At 36.8% G+C, this 13,797-nt stretch overlaps 7 non-coding genes across 7 annotated transcripts; all 7 read left to right on the top strand.

Moving 5' to 3' along the window:
• The first annotated feature begins 336 nt into the window (after nt 1-336).
• On the top strand, nt 337-410 carry TRNAI-AAU (transfer RNA isoleucine (anticodon AAU)). The gene has a single exon. It is a non-coding gene; the product is annotated as a tRNA-Ile (tRNA).
• Nucleotides 411-3,072: 2,662 nt separating this feature from the next.
• On the top strand, nt 3,073-3,146 carry TRNAI-AAU (transfer RNA isoleucine (anticodon AAU)). Its single transcript has one exon. It is a non-coding gene; the product is annotated as a tRNA-Ile (tRNA).
• A 1,848-nt stretch (nt 3,147-4,994) lies between these two features.
• TRNAI-AAU (transfer RNA isoleucine (anticodon AAU)) lies at nt 4,995-5,068 on the top strand. The gene has a single exon. It is a non-coding gene; the product is annotated as a tRNA-Ile (tRNA).
• A 572-nt stretch (nt 5,069-5,640) lies between these two features.
• Nucleotides 5,641-5,714, top strand: TRNAI-AAU (transfer RNA isoleucine (anticodon AAU)). Its single transcript has one exon. It is a non-coding gene; the product is annotated as a tRNA-Ile (tRNA).
• A 1,374-nt stretch (nt 5,715-7,088) lies between these two features.
• Nucleotides 7,089-7,162, top strand: TRNAI-AAU (transfer RNA isoleucine (anticodon AAU)). Its single transcript has one exon. It is a non-coding gene; the product is annotated as a tRNA-Ile (tRNA).
• Nucleotides 7,163-9,010: 1,848 nt separating this feature from the next.
• On the top strand, nt 9,011-9,084 carry TRNAI-AAU (transfer RNA isoleucine (anticodon AAU)). Its single transcript has one exon. It is a non-coding gene; the product is annotated as a tRNA-Ile (tRNA).
• A 521-nt stretch (nt 9,085-9,605) lies between these two features.
• Nucleotides 9,606-9,679, top strand: TRNAI-AAU (transfer RNA isoleucine (anticodon AAU)). The gene has a single exon. It is a non-coding gene; the product is annotated as a tRNA-Ile (tRNA).
• Nucleotides 9,680-13,797: the final 4,118 nt, after the last annotated feature.

Genomic DNA, 13,797 nt, shown 5'->3' with positions numbered 1-13,797 from the left:
TTGGGCAACTGGAATTCGATATAACTGTAAATATTGACAGCTAAGTCTATCACTAATTGTAATGCAGGCAAAAACTAATCCAAGCAATGGCGTAATTTACTGGCTCATCACGTGACAAGTTAGAGTGGTTGGTGGCAACATATTGCTCATAATATAAAAAAAGCTTGGCAATTCTCATTTAAGATTGGTTCCTATGCTTTTGATGGGCTCTCTAAGAATTAGTCAACTTTCAACGTATTTTACCTTTCACTGTGGACAGATCAAGTTTTGAGAGGTCAGTAGCTGGCTCAAAATTAGAGCAAGTTCATTAAAAGAGAGTAGATATGGGGTAAAAGTGGCCGGTTAGCTCAATCGGTTAGAGCGTGGTGCTAATAACGCCAAGGTTGCGGGTTCGACCCCCGTGCTGGCCATTCCTTTGGCTTTCTGTTCACATCCAGTGACTTTTGGAAAAAGATCCGTAGGTTTTATCCATCCAATGTGTAAAACTAATTTACAAACTTGAAATAACTTGGTTAGAGTAAGAGAGTGGCCTTGTTACATCGTCGTTAACGTTAAAGTATGACAGAGTAACGAATTGAGGCAAAATAGAAACATAATCTATTGTATGGCCAGAGATTTCAGTTTCTAAGCGTTTTTTAAGAAGTTTTGGGCAACTGGAATTCGATATAACTGTAAATATTGACAGCTAAGTCTATCACTAATTGTAATGCAGGCAAAACTAATCCAAGCGACTTGAAGCAAAATAGAAAAATAATCTATTTTATGGCCAGAGATTTCAGTTTCTAAGTGTTTTTTAAGAAGTTTTGGGCAACTGGAATTCGATATAACTGTAAATATTGACAGCTAAGTCTATCACTAATTGTAATGCAGGCAAAAACTAATCCAAGCAATGGCGTAATTTACTGGCTCATCACTTGACAAGCTAGAGTGTTTGGTGGCAACATATTGCTCATAATATAAAAAAACTTGTCAATTCTCATTTAAGATTGGTTCCTATGCTTTTGATGGGCTCTCTAAGAATTAGTCAACTTTCAACGTATTTTACCTTTCACTGTGGACAGATCAAGCTTTGAGAGGTCAGTAGCTGGCTCAAAATTAGAGCAAGATCATTAAAAGAGAGTAGATATGGGGCAAAAGTGGCTGGTTAGCTCAATCGGTTAGAGCCTGGTGCTAATAACACCAAGGTTGCGGGTTCAACCCCCGTGCTGGCCATTCCTTTGGCTTTCTGTTCACATCCAGTGACTTTTGGAAAAAGATCCGTAGGTTTTATCCATCCAATGTGTAAAATTATATTACAAACTTGAAATAACTTGGTTAGAGTAAGAGAGTGGCCATGTTACATCGTCGTTAACCTTAAAGTATGACAGAGTAACGAATTGAAGCAAAATAGAAATTTAATCTATTGTATGGCCAGAGATTTCAGTTTCTAAGCGTTTTTAAGAAGTTTTGGGCAACTGAAATTCGATATAACTGTAAATATTGACAGCTAAGTCTATCACTAATTGTAATGCATGCAAAAACTAATCCAAGCAATGGCGTAATTTACTGGCTCATCACGTGACAAGTTAGAGTGGTTGGTGGCAACATATTGCTCATTATATAAAAAAAGCTTGTCAATTCTCATTTAAGATTGGTTCCTATGCTTTTGATGGGCTCTCTAAGAATTAGTCAACTTTCAACGTATTTTACCTTTCACTGTGGACAGATCAAGCTTTGAGAGGTCAGTAGCTGGCTCAAAATTAGAGCAAGATCATTAAAAGAGAGTAGATATGGGGCAAAAGTGGCCGGTTAGCTCAATCGGTTAGAGCGTGGTGCTAATAACTCCCAGGTTGCGGGTTCGACCCCTTTGCTGGCCATTCCTGTGGCTTTCTGTTTATATCCAGTGACTTTTGGAAAAAGATCCGTAGGTTTTATCCATCCAATGTGTAAAATTAATTTACAAACTTGAAATAACTTGGTTAGAGTAAGAGAGTGGCCATGTTACATCGTCGTTAACCTTAAAGTATGACAGAGTAACGAATTGAAGCAAAATAGAAATATAATCTATTGTATGGCCAGAGATTTCAGTTTCTAAGCGTTTTTTAAGAAGTTTTGGGCAACTGGAATTCGATATAACTGTAAATATTGACAGCTAAGTCTATCACTAATTGTAATTCAGGCAAAAACTAATCCAAGCAATGGCGTAATTTACTGGCTCATCACGTGACAAGTTAGAGTGGTTGGTTGCAACATATTGCTCATAATATAAAAAAAACTTGTCAATTCTCATTTAAGATTGGTTCCTATGCTTTTGATGGGCTCTCTAAGAATTAGCCAACTTTCAACGTATTTTACCTTTCACTGTGGACAGATCAAGCTTTGAGAGGTCAGTAGCTGGCTCAAAATTAGAGCAAGTTCATTAAAAGAGAATAGATTTGGGGCAAAAGTGGCCGGTTAGCTCAATCGGTTAGACCGCGGTGCTAATAATGCCAAGGTTGCGGGTTCGACCCCTGTGCTGGCCATTCCTTTGGCTTTCTGTTCACATCCAGTGACTTTTGGAAAACGATCCGTAGGTTTTATCCATCCAATGTGTAAAATTAATTTACAAACTTGAAATAACTTGGTTAGAGTAAGAGAGTGGCCATGTTACATCGTCGTTAACCTTAAAGTATGACAGAGTAACGAATTGAAGCAAAATAGAAATATAATCTATTGTATGGCCAGAGATTTCAGTTTCTAAGCGTTTTTTAAGAAGTTTTGGGCAACTGGAATTCGATATAACTGTAAATATTGACAACTAAGTCCATCACTAATTGTAATGCAGGCAATAACTAATCCAAGCAATGGCGTAATTTACTAGCTCATCACGTGACAAGTTAGAGTGGTTCGTGGCAACATATTGCTCATAATATAAAAAAAGCTTGTCAATTCTCATTTAAGATTGGTTCCTATGCTTTTGATGGGCTCTCTAAGAATTAGTCAACTTTCAACGTATTTTACCTTTCACTGTGGACAGATCAAGCTTTGAGAGGTCAGTAGCTGGCTCAAAATTAGAGCAAGTTCATTAAAAGAGAGTAGATATGTGGTAATAGTGGCCGGTTAGCTCAATCGGTTAGAGCGTGGTGCTAATAACGCCAAGGTTGCGGGTTCGACCCCCGTGCTGGCCATTCCTTTGGCTTTCTGTTCACATCCAGTGACTTTTGGAAAAAGATCCGTAGGTTTTATCCATCCAATGTGTAAAATTAATTTACAAACTTGAAATAACTTGGTTAGAGTAAGAGAGTGGCCATGTTACATCGTCGTTATTGTTAAAGTATGACAGAGTAACGAATTGAGGCAAAATAGAAATATAATCTATTGTATGGCCAGAGATTTCAGTTTCTAAGCGTTTTTTAAGAAGTTTTGGGCAACTGGAATTCGATATAACTGTAAATATTGACAGCTAAGTCTATCAGTAATTGTAATGCAGGCAAAACTAATCCAAGCGACTTGAAGCAAAATAGAAAAATAATCTATTTTTTGGCCAGAGATTTCAGTTTCTAAGTGTTTTTAAGAAGTTTTGGGCAACTGGAATTCGATATAACTGTAAATATTGACAGCTAAGTCTATCACTAATTGTAATGCAGGAAAAACTAATCCAAGCAACTTGAAGTAAAATAGAAATATAATCTATTGTATGGCCAGAGATTTCAGTTTCTAAGCGTTTTTTAAGAAGTTTTGGGCAACTGGAATTCGATATAACTGTAAATATTGACAGCTAAGTCTATCACTAATTGTAATGCAGGCAAAAACTAATCCAAGCAATGGCGTAATTTACTGGCTCATCACGTGACAAGTTAGAGTGGTTGGTTGCAACATATTGCTCATAATATAAAAAAAAACTTGTCAATTCTCATTTAAGATTGGTTCCTATGCTTTTGATGGGCTCTCTAAGAATTAGTCAACTTTCAACGTATTTTACCTTTCACTTTTGACAGATCAAGCTTTGAGAGGTCAGTAGCTGGCTCAAAATTAGAGCAAGTTCATTAAAAGAGAGTAGATATGGGGCAAAAGTGGCCGGTTAGCTCCATCGGTTAGACCGTGGTGCTAATAACGCCAAGGTTGCGGGTTCGACCCCTGTGCTGGCCATTCCTTTGGCTTTCTGTTCACATCCAGTGACTTTTGGAAAAAGATCCGTAGGTTTTATCCATCCAATGTGTAAAATTAATTTACAAACTTGAAATAACTTGGTTAGAGTAAGAGAGTGGCCATGTTACATCGTCGTTAACCTTAAAGTATGACAGAGTAAGGAATTGAAGCAAAATAGAAATATAACCTATTGTATGGCCAGAGATTTCAGTTTCTAAGCATTTTTTAAGAAGTTTTGGGCAACTGGAATTCGATATAACTGTAAATGTTGACAGCTAAGTCTATCACTAATTGTAATGCAGGCAAAACTAATCCAAGCGACTTGAAGCAAAATAGAAAAATAATCTATTTTATGGCCAGAGATTTCAGTTTCTAAGTGTTTTTTAAGAAGTTTTGGGCAACTGGAATTCGATATAACTGTAAATATTGACAGCTAAGTCTATCACTAATTGTAATGCAGGCAAAACTAATCCAAGCAACTTGAAGCAAAATAGAAATATAATCTATTGTATGGCCAGAGATTTCAGTTTCTAAGCGTTTTTTAAGAAGTTTTGGGCAACTGGAATTCGATATAACTGTAAATATTGACAGCTAAGTCTATCACTAATTGTAATGAAGGCAAAAACTAATCCAAGCAATGGCGTAATTTACTGGCTCATCACGTGACAAGTTAGAGTGGTTGGTGGCAACATATTGCTCATAATATAAAAAAAGCTTGTCAATTCTCATTTAAGATTGGTTCCTATGCTTTTGATGGGCTCTCTAAGAATTAGTCAACTTTCAACGTATTTTACCTTTCACTGTGGACAGATCAAGCTTTGAGAGGTCAGTAGCTGGCTCAAAATTAGAGCAAGTTCATTAAAAGAGAGTAGATATGGGGTATAAGTGGCTGGTTAGCTCAATCGGTTAGAGCGTGGTGCTAATAACGCCAAGGTTGCGGGTTCGACCCCCGTGCTGGCCATTCCTTTGGCTTTCTGTTCACATCCAGTGACTTTTGGAAAAAGATCCGTAGGTTTTATCCATCCAATGTGTAAAATTAATTTACAAACTTGAAATAACTTGGTTAGAGTAAGAGAGTGGCCATGTTACATCGTCGTTAACCTTAAAGTGTGACAGAGTAATGAATTGAAGCAAAATAGAAATATAATCTATTGTATGGCCAGAGATTTCAGTTTCTAAGCGTTTTCTAAGAAGTTTTGGGCAACTGGAATTCGATGTAACTGTAAATATTGACAGCTAAGTCTATCACTAATTGTAATGCAGGCAAAAACTAATCCAAGCAATGGCGTAATTTACTGGCTCATCACGTGACAAGTTAGAGTGGTTGGTGGCAACATATTGCTCATAATATAAAAAAAAGCTTGTCAATTCTCATTTAAGATTGGTTCCTATGCTTTTGATGGGCTCTCTAAGAATTAGTCAACTTTCAACGTATTTTACCTTTCACTGTGGACAGATCAAGCTTTGAGAGGTCAGTAGCTGGCTCAAAATTAGAGCAAGTTCATTAAAAGAGAGTAGATATGGGGCAAATGTGGCCGGTTAGCTCAATCGGTTAGAGCGTGGTGCTAATAACGCCAAGGTTGCGGGTTCGACCCCCGTGCTGGCCATTCCTTTGGCTTTCTGTTCACATCCAGTAACTTTTGGAAAAAGATCCGTAGGTTTTATCCATCCAATGTGTAAAATTAATTTACAAACTTGAAATAACTTGGTTAGAGTAAGAGAGTGGCCATGTTACATTGTCGTTAACCTTAAAGTATGATAGAGTAACGAATTGAAGCAAAATAGAAATATAATCTATTGTATGGCCAGAGATTTCAGTTTCTAAGCGTTTTTTAAGAAGTTTTGGGCAACTGGAATTCGATATAACTGTAAATATTGACAGCTAAGTCTATCACTAATTGTAATGCAGGCAAAACTAATCCAAGCGACTTGAAGCAAAATAGAAATATAATCTATTGTATGGCCAGAGATTTCAGTTTCTAAGCGTTTTTTAAGAAGTTTTGGGCCACTGGAATTCGATATAACTGTAAATATTGACAGCTAAGTCTATCACTAATTGTAATGCAGGCAAAAACTAATCCAAGCAATGGCGTAATTTACTGGCTCATCACGTGACAAGATAGAGTGGTTGGTTGCAACATATTGCTCATAATATAAAAAAAACTTGTCAATTCTCATTTAAGATTGGTTCCTATGCTTTTGATGGGCTCTCTAAGAATTAGTCAACTTTCAACGTATTTTACCTTTCACTGTGGACAGATCAAGCTTTGAGAGGTCAGTAGCTGGCTCAAAATTAGAGCAAGTTCATTAAAAGAGAATAGATTTGGGGCAAAAGTGGCCGGTTAGCTCAATCGGTTAGACCGTGGTGCTAATAACGCCAAGGTTGCGGGTTCGACCCCTGTGCTGGCCATTCCTTTGGCTTTCTGTTCACATCCAGTGACTTTTGGAAAACGATCCGTAGGTTTCATCCATCCAATGTGTAAAATTAATTTACAAACTTGAAATAACTTGGTTAGAGTAAGAGAGTGGCCATGTTACATCGTCGTTAACCTTAAAGTATGACAGAGTAACGAATTGAAGCAAAATAGAAATATAATCTATTGTATGGCCAGAGATTTCAGTTTCTAAGCGTTTTTTAAGAAGTTTTGGGCAACTGGAATTCGATATAACTGTAAATATTGACAACTAAGTCCATCACTAATTGTAATGCAGGCAAAAACTAATCCAAGCAATGGCGTAATTTACTAGCTCATCACGTGACAAGTTAGAGTGGTTCGTGGCAACATATTGCTCATAATATAAAAAAAGCTTGTCAATTCTCATTTAAGATTGGTTCCTATGCTTTTGATGGGCTCTCTAAGAATTAGTCAACTTTCAACGTATTTTACCTTTCACTGTGGACAGATCAAGCTTTGAGAGGTCAGTAGCTGGCTCAAAATTAGAGCAAGTTCATTAAAAGAGAGTAGATATGTGGTAATAGTGGCCGGTTAGCTCAATCGGTTAGAGCGTGGTGCTAATAACGCCAAGGTTGCGGGTTCGACCCCCGTGCTGGCCATTCCTTTGGCTTTCTGTTCACATCCAGTGACTTTTGGAAAAAAATCCGTAGGTTTTATCCATCCAATGTGTAAAACTAATTTACAAACTTGAAATAACTTGGTTAGAGTAAGAGAGTGGCCATGTTACATCGTCGTTATTGTTAAAGTATGACAGAGTAACGAATTGAGGCAAAATAGAAATATAATCTATTGTATGGCCAGAGATTTCAGTTTCTAAGCGTTTTTTAAGAAGTTTTGGGCAACTGGAATTCGATATAACTGTAAATATTGACAGCTAAGTCTATCAGTAATTGTAATGCAGGCAAAACTAATCCAAGCGACTTGAAGCAAAATAGAAAAATAATCTATTTTTTGGCCAGAGATTTCAGTTTCTAAGTGTTTTTAAGAAGTTTTGGGCAACTGGAATTCGATATAACTGTAAATATTGACAGCTAAGTCTATCACTAATTGTAATGCAGGAAAAACTAATCCAAGCAACTTGAAGTAAAATAGAAATATAATCTATTGTATGGCCAGAGATTTCAGTTTCTAAGCGTTTTTTAAGAAGTTTTGGGCAACTGGAATTCGATATAACTGTAAATATTGACAGCTAAGTCTATCACTAATTGTAATGCAGGCAAAAACTAATCCAAGCAATGGCGTAATTTACTGGCTCATCACGTGACAAGTTAGAGTGGTTGGTTGCAACATATTGCTCATAATATAAAAAAAAACTTGTCAATTCTCATTTAAGATTGGTTCCTATGCTTTTGATGGGCTCTCTAAGAATTAGTCAACTTTCAACGTATTTTACCTTTCACTTTTGACAGATCAAGCTTTGAGAGGTCAGTAGCTGGCTCAAAATTAGAGCAAGTTCATTAAAAGAGAGTAGATATGGGGCAAAAGTGGCCGGTTAGCTCAATCGGTTAGACCGTGGTGCTAATAACGCCAAGGTTGCGGGTTCGACCCCTGTGCTGGCCATTCCTTTGGCTTTCTGTTCACATCCAGTGACTTTTGGAAAAAGATCCGTAGGTTTTATCCATCCAATGTGTAAAATTAATTTACAAACTTGAAATAACTTGGTTAGAGTAAGAGAGTGGCCATGTTACATCGTCGTTAACCTTAAAGTATGACAGAGTAACGAATTGAAGCAAAATAGAAATATAACCTATTGTATGGCCAGAGATTTCAGTTTCTAAGCATTTTTTAAGAAGTTTTGGGCAACTGGAATTCGATATAACTGTAAATGTTGACAGCTAAGTCTATCACTAATTGTAATGCAGGCAAAACTAATCCAAGCGACTTGAAGCAAAATAGAAAAATAATCTATTTTATGGCCAGAGATTTCAGTTTCTAAGTGTTTTTTAAGAAGTTTTGGGCAACTGGAATTCGATATAACTGTAAATATTGACAGCTAAGTCTATCACTAATTGTAATGCAGGCAAAACTAATCCAAGCAACTTGAAGCAAAATAGAAATATAATCTATTGTATGGCCAGAGATTTCAGTTTCTAAGCGTTTTTTAAGAAGTTTTGGGCAACTGGAACTCGATATAACTGTAAATATTGACAGCTAAGTCTATCACTTATTGTAATGCAGGCAAAAACTAATCCAAGCAATGGCGTAATTTACTGGCTCATCACGTGACAAGTTAGAGTGGTTGGTGGCAACATATTGCTCATAATATAAAAAAAGCTTGTCAATTCTCATTTAAGATTGGTTCCTATGCTTTTGATGGGCTCTCTAAGAATTAGTCAACTTTCAACGTATTTTACCTTTCACTGTGGACAGATCAAGCTTTGAGAGGTCAGTAGCTGGCTCAAAATTAGAGCAAGTTCATTAAAAGAGAGTAGATATGGGGCAAAAGTGGCTGGTTAGCTCAATCGGTTAGAGCGTGGTGCTAATAACGCCAAGGTTGCGGGTTCGACCCCCGTGCTGGCCATTCCTTTGGCTTTCTGTTCACATCCAGTGACTTTTGGAAAAAGATCCGTAGGTTTTATCCATCCAATGTGTAAAATTAATTTACAAACTTGAAATAACTTGGTTAGAGTAAGAGAGTGGCCATGTTACATCGTCGTTAACCTTAAAGTATGACAGAGTAACGAATTGAAGCAAAATAGAAATATATTTATTGTATGGCCAGAGATATAACTGTAAATATTGACAGCTAAGTCTATCACTAATTGTAATGCAGGCAAAAACTAATCCAAGCAATGGCGTAATTTACTGGCTCATCACGTGACAAGTTAGAGTGGTTGGTGGCAACATATTGCTCATAATATAAAAAAAGCTTGTCAATTCTCATTTAAGATTGGTTCCTATGATTTTAATGGGCTCTCTAAGAATTAGTCAACTTTCAACATATTTTACCTTTCACTGTGGACAGATCAAGCTTTGAGAGGTCAGTAGCTGGCTCAAAATTAGAGCAAGTTCATTAAAAGAGAGTAGAAATGGGGCAAAAGTGGCCGGTTAGCTCAATCGGTTAGAGCGTGGTGCTAATAACGCCAAGGTTGTGGGTTCGACCCCCGTGCTGGCCATTCCTTTGGCTTTCTGTTCACATCCAGTGACTTTTGGAAAAAGATCCGTAGGTTTTATCCATCCAATGTGTAAAATTAATTTACAAACTTGAAATAACTTGGTTAGAGTAAGAGAGTGGCCATGTTACATCGTCGTTAACCTTAAAGTATGACAGAGTAACGAATTGAAGTAAAATAGAAATATAATCTATTGTATGGCCAGAGATTTCAGTTTCTAAGCATTTTTTAAGAAGTTTTGGGCAACTGGAATTCGATATAAATGTAACTATTGACAGCTAAGTCTATCACTAATTGTAATGCAGGCAAAACTAATCCAAGCGACTTGAAGCAAAATAGAAATATAATCTATTGTATGGCCAGAGATTTCAGTTTCTAAGCGTTTTTTAAGAAGTTTTGGGCAACTGGAATTCGATATAACTGTAAATATTGACAGCTAAGTCTATCACTAATTGTAATGCAGGCAAAAACTAATCCAAGCAATGGCGTAATTTACTGGCTCATCACGTGACAAGTTAGAGTGGTTGGTGGCAACATATTGCTCATAATATAAAAAAGCTTGTTAATTCTCATTTAAGATTGGTTCCTATGATTTTGATAGGCTCTCTAAGAATTAGTCAACTTTCAACGTATTTTACCTTTCACTGTGGACAGATCAAGCTTTGAGAGGTCAGTAGCTGGCTCAAAATTAGAGCAAGTTCATTAAAAGAGAGTAGATATGGGGCAAAAGTGGTCAGTTAGCTCAATCGGTTAGAGCGTGGTGCTAATAACGCCAGGGTTGCGGGTTCGACCTCTGTGCTGGCCATTCCTTTGGCTTTCTGTTCACATCCAGTGACTTTTGGAAAAAGATTCGTAGGTTTTATCCATCCAATGTGTAAAATTAATTTACAAACTTGAAATAACTTGGTTAGAGCAAGAGAGTGGCCATGTTACATCGTCGTTAACCTTAAAGTATGACAGAGTAACGAATTGAAGCAAAATAGAAATATAATCTATTGTATGGCCAGAGATTTCAGTTTCTAAGCGTTTTTTAAGAAGTTTTGGGCAACTGGAATTCGATATAACTGTAAATATTGACAGCTAAGTCTATCACTAATTGTAATGCAGGCAAAACTAATCCAAGCGACCTGAAGCAAAATAGAAAAATAATCTATTTTATGGCCAGAGATTTCAGTTTCTAAGCATTTTTTAAGAAGTTTTGGGCAACTGGAATTCGATATAACTGTAAATATTGACAGCTAAGTCTATCACTAATTGTAATGCAGGCAAAAACTAATCCAAGCAATGGCGTAATTTACTGGCTCATCACGTGACAAGTTAGAGTGGTTGGTTGCAACATATTGCTCATAATATAAAAAAAGCTTGTCAATTCTCATTTAAGATTGGTTCCTATGCTTTTGATGGGCTCTCTAAGAATTAGTCAACTTTCAAAATATTTTACCTTTCACTGTGGACAGATCAAGCTTTGAGAGGTCAGTAGCTGGCTCAAAATTAGAGCAAGTTCATTAAAAGAGAGTAGATATGGGGCAAAAGTTGTCGGTTAGCTCAATCGGTTAGAGTGTGGTGCTAATAACGCCAAGGTTGCGGGTTCGACCACAGTGCTGGCCATTCCTTTGGCTTTCGGTTCACATCCAGTGACTTTTGGAAAAAGATTCGTAGGTTTTATCCATCCAATGTGTAAAAGTAATTTACAAACTTGAAATAACTTGGTTAGAGCAAGAGAGTGGCCATGTTACATCGTCGTTAACCTTAAAGTATGACAGAGTAACGAATTGAAGCAAAATAGAAATATAATCTATTGTATGGCCAGAGATTTCAGTTTCTAAGCGTTTTTTAAGAAGTTTTGGGAAACTGGAATTCGATATAACTGTAAATATTGACAGCTAAGTCTATCACTAATTGTAATGCAGGCAAAACTAATCCAAGCGACTTGAAGCAAAATAGAAAAATAATCTATTTTATGGCCAGAGATTTCAGTTTCTAAGCATTTTTTAAGAAGTTTTGGGCAACTGGAATTCGATATAACTGTAAATATTGACAGCTAAGTCTATCACTAATTGTAATGCAGGCAAAAACTAATCCAAGCAATGGCGTAATTTACTGGCTCATCACGTGACAAGTTAGAGTGGTTGGTTGCAACATATTGCTCATAATATAAAAAAAGCTTGTCAATTCTCATTTAAGATTGGTTCCTATGCTTTTGATGGACTCTCTAAGAATTAGTCAACTTTCAACGTATTTTACCTTTCACTGTGGACAGATCAAGCTTTAAGAGGTCAGTAGCTGGCTCAAAATTAGAGCAAGTTCATTAAAAGAGAGTAGATAAAGTGCAAAAGTGGCCGGTTAGTTCAATAGGTTAGAGCGTGGTGCTAATAATGCCAAGGTTGCGGGTTCGACCCCAGTGCTGGCCATTCCTTTGGCTTTCTGTTCACATCCAGTAACTTTTGGAAAAAGATCCGTAGGTTTTATCCATCCAATGTGTAAAATTAATTTACAAACTTGAAATAACTTGGTTAGAGTAAGAGAGTGGCAATGTTACATCGTCGTTAACCTTAAAGTATGACAGAGTAACGAATTGAAGCAAAATAGAAATATAATCTATTGTATGGCCAGAGATTTCAGTTTCTAAGCGTTTTTTAAGAAGTTTTGGGCAACTGGAATTCGATATAAGTGTAAATATTGACAGCTAAGTCTATCACTAATTGTAATGCAGACAAAACTAATCCAAGCTACTTGAAGCAAAATAGAAAAATAATCTATTTTATGGCCAGAGATTTCAGTTTCTAAGCATTTTTTAAGAAGTTTTGGGCAACTGGAATTCGATATAACTGTAAATATTGACAGCTAAGTCTATCACTAATTGTAATGCAGGCAAAAACTAATCCAAGCAATGGCGTAATTTACTGGCTCATCACGTGACAAGTTAGAGTGTTTGGTTGCAACATATTGCTCATAATATAAAAAAAGCTTGTCAATTCTCATTTAAGATTGGTTCCTATGCTTTTGATGGGCTCTCTAAGAATTAGTCAACTTTCAACGTATTTTACCTTTCACTGTGGACAGATCAAGCTTTGAGAGGTCAGTAGCTGGCTCAAAATTAGAGCAAGTTCATTAAAAGAGAGTAGATAAGGGGCAAAAGTGGCCAGTTAGTTCAATCGGTTAGAGCGTGGTGCTAATAACGCCAAGGTTGCGGGTTCGACCACCGTGCTGGCCATTCCTTTGGCTTTCTGTTCACATCCAGTAACTTTTGGAAAAAGATCCGTAGGTTTTATCCATCCAATGTGTAAAATTAATTTACAAACTTGAAATAACTTGGTTAGAGTAAGAGAGTGGCCATGTTACATCGTCGTTAACCTTAAAGTATGACAGAGTAACGAATTGAAGCAAAATAGAAATATAATCTATTGTATGGCCAGAGATTTCAGTTTCTAAGCGTTTTTTAAGAAGTTTTGGGCAACTGGAATTCAATATAACTGTAAATATTGACAGCTAAGTCTATCACTAATTGTAATGCAGGCAAAAACTAATCCAAGCAATGGCGTAATTTACTGGCTCATCACGTGACAAGTTAGAGTGGTTGGTGGCAACATATTGCTCATAATATAAAAAAAGCTTGTCAATTCTCATTTAAGATTGGTTCCTATGCTTTTGATGGGCTCTCTAAGAATTAGTCAACTTTCAAAATATTTTACCTTTCACTGTGGACAGATCAAGCTTTGAGAGGTCAGTAGCTGGCTCAAAATTAGAGCAAGTTCATTAAAAGAGAGTAGATATGGGGCAAAAGTGGTCGGTTAGCTCAATCGGTTAGAGCGTGGTGCTAATAACGCCAAGGTTGCGGGTTCGACCACAGTGCTGGCCATTCCTTTGGCTTTCGGTTCACATCCAGTGACTTTTGGAAAAAGATTCGTAGGTTTTATCCATCCAATGTGTAAAAGTAATTTACAAACTTGAAATAACTTGGTTAGAGCAAGAGAGTGGCCATGTTACATCGTCGTTAACCTTAAAGTATGACAGAGTAACGAATTGAAGCAAAATAGAAATATAATCTATTGTATGGCCAGAGATTTCAGTTTCTAAGCGTTTTTTAAGAAGTTTTGGGCAACTGGAATTCGATATAACTA

This window comes from Anomaloglossus baeobatrachus, chromosome 4, assembly GCF_048569485.1.
Source record: "Anomaloglossus baeobatrachus isolate aAnoBae1 chromosome 4, aAnoBae1.hap1, whole genome shotgun sequence".
In the NCBI taxonomy this organism is placed as follows: Eukaryota; Metazoa; Chordata; class Amphibia; order Anura; family Aromobatidae; genus Anomaloglossus; species Anomaloglossus baeobatrachus.
The sequence above is the reverse complement of the archived record's forward strand: the minus strand, read 5'-3'. Positions and strand labels throughout refer to the sequence as shown.